General features: G+C 51.9%; 1 non-coding gene across 1 annotated transcript; it reads left to right on the top strand.

Annotated features, from left to right (window-relative positions):
• The first annotated feature begins 3,123 nt into the window (after window positions 1-3,123).
• On the top strand, window positions 3,124-3,254 carry LOC130594224 (small Cajal body-specific RNA 15). The gene has a single exon (XR_008971022.1). It is a non-coding gene; the product is annotated as a small Cajal body-specific RNA 15 (non-coding RNA).
• Window positions 3,255-5,386: the final 2,132 nt, after the last annotated feature.

The following is a 5,386-nucleotide window of genomic DNA, read 5'->3' as shown; positions in this document are numbered from 1 at the left end:
CTTAGATCATTTTGGCTTTCTGAAGGAAAGCTGTCCTGACACTGGTTGCAAATACATGGTCAGGTTAGTATAGTCTGTACCTGAAATGCCACGGTGCCACGGCTGAGCCAAGTTCAGGCTTATTCCCACCTCTTCTCATCAGCTGCTCCCTGAGCTTAGATTTCCTTCCAGTTGATATTAGTGCTGTAAGCACAGAGCCCTGTGCTCAGGCCTGCTTGTCAGAGCTTCCCACCCAAGCTGACCCAGTATCACCAAGATACACCAGCAGTATGCAGAAAGCCACTGAGGGACCAAGAAGGCACCCCACAGCCCAAAAGCCAATGGTTGCTTTTCCATGTGCAGCGAAAGGACAAAGGCATACCTAGTTATAATTTAAACAGATCTTTGTATTTGTATTTTGGTCTGCCTGTCCTTTGACCTCTCAGCTTATTTACCTCTTTTAAGAGCCAGATACTAACTCAGGAGCTAACACACAGACAGAGGAAGGCAAAGCAAGACAACAGGTTGTTACAGTGATGCTGAATTGGAAGTTCCTCGCCAGGAACAAAGGTTTTCCTTTAGGTCTGACAGGCTGTGAGGAAATCAGACTTCTTCTTAACTGTCCTTTCCTGTATGTCAATACAAGTGATCTCTTTGGTCATGCTCAGAAATTTGGGGCTTCATAAATAATCACTGTAGAAAATGTGCTTCCACATATGGGAAGCTACGCGAATTTTTCTCACGGTTTTTGTGTGGTGGTGGAGAGAAAGGAAGGTCATGATGTGTGGGACCCACGGGGGAAAACTGTCATTCATAAATCAGGCTTGAGCTATCCTAAAGTCAGGCCATTGAAATCACAGTGAGGTGCAGGCAAAAATGACAGCTAGGCTTTTATCGTATGCCATGGCATCACAGGTTGTCAATACTATCACTTTTCTCCCTTCTTTAAAGCTTTCTTGTCAGAGGAATCAAAGCCCCATACCTCCCCCTTCCCAAACTGCCTCCAGTTAGTAATAGCATGAACAGCAGTCAGCCCAGATTTGAAAGAGGCTTTGACAAGATACTGCTCTTTGATAAGCCATTTCAAGGGTAGGAGGCAAAGTGTTTACTCTGCTTGGAAGAGGAATATGCTGAGCAGTTTGCTTTTCTTCTGCTGAGGCCAAGCTGAGCTTTGTTACCTCCAGCACACGGAGCCCGCAGGGGTGTTTAATGACTCCTGCTCTTCACCTCTGGCTATTTCTTTGCCTTATACAAGAATAAAACCTTAGGAAGGAAGCCCAGCCACCTGTGCCTACCTGCGACAGCACCACTGTGCTGAGCCTTAGCAACCATCCACTCCCCAGCTCCCCCATCCAGGGCTGTTTTTCCTGCCTTTTTTTGGCTGTCTGGGAGGCCCTGAGGAATGAGTGTGGTGAAACCCAGGAGTGCAGCTGGTCCAAGGGAGGGAATGTCTGAGCCCTCCTAACCATAAACTGCAGCAGAAAGGGGCAAATGTGCAAATAAGGCTTCAGGTTGGGCTGGCCAGCCTGACTGGGGGTGTGAAATCACCTCTAAGATCTGAAATGATTTAGAAAGAATACTCAAGTTTTCCCAAGGCCTAGGCCCATACTAAAGGTACCAGGTGCTTTCCTGGCGGCAGAAACAGCCACACCCCAGGAATGAAGGCAAGCAGGGCTGCTACTGACTCTTGCTACAAGAAAGCTTTTTAAACTCAGCTTATAAATGGCAAAGCTATTGTATATTCATTTCATGAAGTGTTTATTGCATAGGCTGTTAAATATATCCAATATACCTGACTCTACCTGCACAGGCACAATAAGTAGGTTTATTCCTGCATCCGAGCTGAAGCTTTCAGGTCAGCACGGGCATAGGACAGGGCAGGAGGCACTGGGGTGGCCCCAGGCAATTCCTGACCATGCGTTTTCCAACACTTCAGATGGAACATAGGGAATTCTGTTTAAAGATTGAGAGAAAAAGCGCGTGACTCCAACTGGCTGCAAATAGCTCTGGGTAGAAGCATCTACAGGCTACTTTTTTGGCCCACTCTGGGGGATGGGTGCCCACGCAGGAGGTTTTGGGAGCCTTGGACCCCAGGGACTGAGCTAACTCGCAGCTTTTTTGTGGCCCCATTCCTGCTTCAAGCTGGTGGCTCCCATTCAGCCATGCCAGAGCTGTGCCCGGAGCAGAGCCCAGAAGGGTGTCTCTCACCAGAGCTAGTACCAGGATGTTATTATTCATGCTTAAATCTGCAGGATCGAGCACTTGTTACCGGAAGGACGCAGAGAAGACCAGCACGTGTTGCACATGATGGTGGCGCTTGGGAGGGCTGCGGGACGCAACAATGAGCTACGGACAGAGCAGGCGCTGCCCAGCCGAAAGGCGGGTGCCGTGCGCGGGTACTCGGGGTCGGTCCGTTACTGCTCGGCAGAACGCTGCGTTACCGCCCCGAGCCGGGCTGGCCCAGCCCCTGCGCCGTCCCGAGCCAGCCCCCTCCTCATCCGCAGCCCCGGCAACTCCCGCCGGCCCCGTCCGCCTCCACACCCGCCGTTTCCCGGGGACACGGCTCCCCGCTCCGGGTAAAACACGAGCCACCGAGCCCTCGGGTCGCGCCTATCGCAGCAGCGGAAGGACCTGCCCCGCCGGGCCCGGGCAGGAAGCGGCTCCGGGCGGCCTCTCCCGGCGGCCTCCGCCCGCAGGAAATGGCGGTAGCACGAGGGGACCTCTCATGGTGGCGGCGGGTGCCCGCGGCTCCTCCGCTCTGCCCGTGGCCAGCGACCGGCGGAGCCCCCTCGGGACCGCAGAGGCGCCGCGTGGTGCCGGGGGGCGGCCTCCGTACTCGCTCCGCCTGCAGGTCACGTAAAGGCGGCCGTGCCGGTGGTAATGCGGGCCTGCGCCAGGCCGGGCCTCGGGCGCGGAGACCCGCTGCGGTGGGTAGAGGCGCGGCCCGGTTGCTGCCCGCGGCTGCCGCGGGTCTGTGCGGCCCTGCAGGGTCTGTCGCCATCACCACGTGGCTCGGCGTGGAGCTCCCAGGTAAGCGTTGAGCGGGCCCTGCGTGAGGAGGGAGCGCCGTGGGTTTAGGGAGTGGCGGAAGGCCCCGCTCTTGGTCGGTTCCTGGGAATGCCCAGGTGTTCCTTCCGGAGGTAGCTGGAGGACTAAGAAAGTGGAGCCAGTGACACTGTATTGACTCCACTGATACTATCCTCCTAAATTAAATGGTGGAGGAACAAGGCCTGCCTGTGAGAGAAAGTCAGGGCCTACTTCGTCTACCTACAAGGTTTTAACGGCAATTAGAGGGAGCAAGTTACAGCTCGGTATTTCTGTAGAAAATGGTGTGTCTGGTTTGAATTGAACACAATAAGCCGAATTCCAGGGCTGTTGGGTTGCCTGTTCCATCTGTGCTGTGACAGTGTTTTACCTGCGTGTTTTCGTTCACAGGCTCCAGGACTGGTTGAGGAGCGACGCTGGACACCCTGAAGGATTACGGTAACCAGTTTGGAAGCTGCACCCCGTCTGCTCAGCCCCACTGTTTATGTAAACCCGTTTGATAACTCGTGCAGCCTTGCGGAAGGGTTTCGTGTGATGCCCTCCGGTGGCCACAACGTGTATTTTAAACCAAGCGGGAACAGAAAGGGATTGGAAAAAGTGATCCTTTTTGCCCTCTTAAAAGATGTTTGAGGGTAACACCTTCTAAGCCCGAGGGCCTTTGGCAGCCAGCCCTGGCAAAGTCCCTGGTTAGCTGATTTGGGCTGTCCTGGCCTTGGGCAGCTCCTGCTGCTGTAATCCCTGCAGCGGGTGCATGTACCAGTAAACACACACAGTGAAATCCCTGCAGGGGGTGCACGTACCAGTAAACGCACACAGTGAAAAGCAAGAGGAAGAAAAATACTGACAGGTACCAGGAAAAATGCATCTTGCAGCACATAGCTTGCAGTCAGAGACAAGGACAACCCATTTTTAACTGCTGTTGTGCTTTCACATGATCTACTTCAGCAGTGAGCCGGACTTCCTGTAGACAGGCCAGAGGTGAGAAGTGGTTTAGCTTCAGTAGGAAAATCCCCTTTTACTGTCAGATACAGCTTCCAGTTCTGTGCATGCCTGGCCCTTACTCAGAAATGGACAACACTTACCCTGTCTGGTGGACTACACAGAAAGTTGAGGTCGATGTGAACGCCCAGCCTGAGTGTACTGGTCTGATCAGCAGACCTGGTAGTGGAAATGGTGGCTTTCCTGTAAAGGATTTATTTACAATACAGTGACAGCTGGTTTTAAAAAATTAAGGCTGTTCATGCCTTTTTCTTTGTTGTATAAATATTTAAGTGACAGGGCTGGTATTCCTAAGGGAGGAAATGCTTGGGTTACTGCTGACAGGTGAGGCATATATTAAACTGAAACATGTCAACTCATTCCCTTACTGTTTTCAACCTAGTAGCCAATTACTATTTATTTGTTGCTTTTTCAGATAGTCCTGTTCTGCCTTTGCTGTCCTGTACCATGGCAGGCGATGAGCACTGGGCCATGTTCTGCTGAGCCGGCTGCTCCATGCTCAGCCTTCAGGCCTGCGTTCTCCAGCAGATTCATCAAGCTGGTAATGTAATGACAGCTGTTTGGTACCTGTAGTCCCACTGTGTCCAAGCACCTCACATTCAGCTCAGAAAATCTGTCCTTGCAGCAGTCCAGCGAGAGGGTTGTGAAGTCCCAGTGGAGGTGATGGTACTGCTCACAGCAGAACATCTGCTTCCATCAGAATTGTCGGGTTCACCTCTAAATGCTTGGTGGGAGGGTCAAACATCTTCCTAGCTCTGCTCTGATACTTGCGTATCTCACTCTTTCAGATACCTGCTTGGTACTTGGTTTTGGGCGGATAAAGGTAAAACATGTTCCAGTGGGTGAAAGTTGGACTCTGAATCAAGGCATACATTTTTAAGCAAAGAATGAAGCTTTTTCAGCACTGCAGTCCCTGCAGAGGAGCTGTATGCTTCACCTGCTGTTCTCTAGTACAGCCTTGCCACTGTGAGCAGTGCCCCCTGCATCGGTGGTGGTTGCTGGTGGAGTCACCTGTTTCTGGTAGACACCAGCTGTTGTGACCAAAAGCCAGTGCAGCTGCAGTCTGTGCCCTGCCTTAGAGGGGGTCTGACACTGACCAGCACAACCCTGGAAATCTCTGAATTCTAGTAGACTTAAGAAATGACCCTGTACTTGCCTAGCTCAGCGTCACTAAACCCATCTTTTTTAGAGGCTTGTGGAACAAACACAGACCAGAGAAGACAGTACTGATCACTGCATAATCCGTGTTCAGCTCCTGATTTTATGGTTTCTGCAAAACCTGTTTTAGGAAGATGTTTTTAAGCTATTTGAGGAAGAACAGACTAGCTTATGGCACAGAGCTCTACATCAAATCGCAGTTGCC

The sequence above is a fragment of the Pezoporus wallicus genome, unplaced genomic scaffold, assembly GCF_028554395.1.
Source record: "Pezoporus wallicus isolate ANWC-B61680 ecotype Strahan unplaced genomic scaffold, APGP_CSIRO_Pwel_v1 contig_3952, whole genome shotgun sequence".
Taxonomy (NCBI): domain Eukaryota; kingdom Metazoa; phylum Chordata; class Aves; order Psittaciformes; family Psittacidae; genus Pezoporus; species Pezoporus wallicus.
The sequence above is the reverse complement of the archived record's forward strand: the minus strand, read 5'-3'. Positions and strand labels throughout refer to the sequence as shown.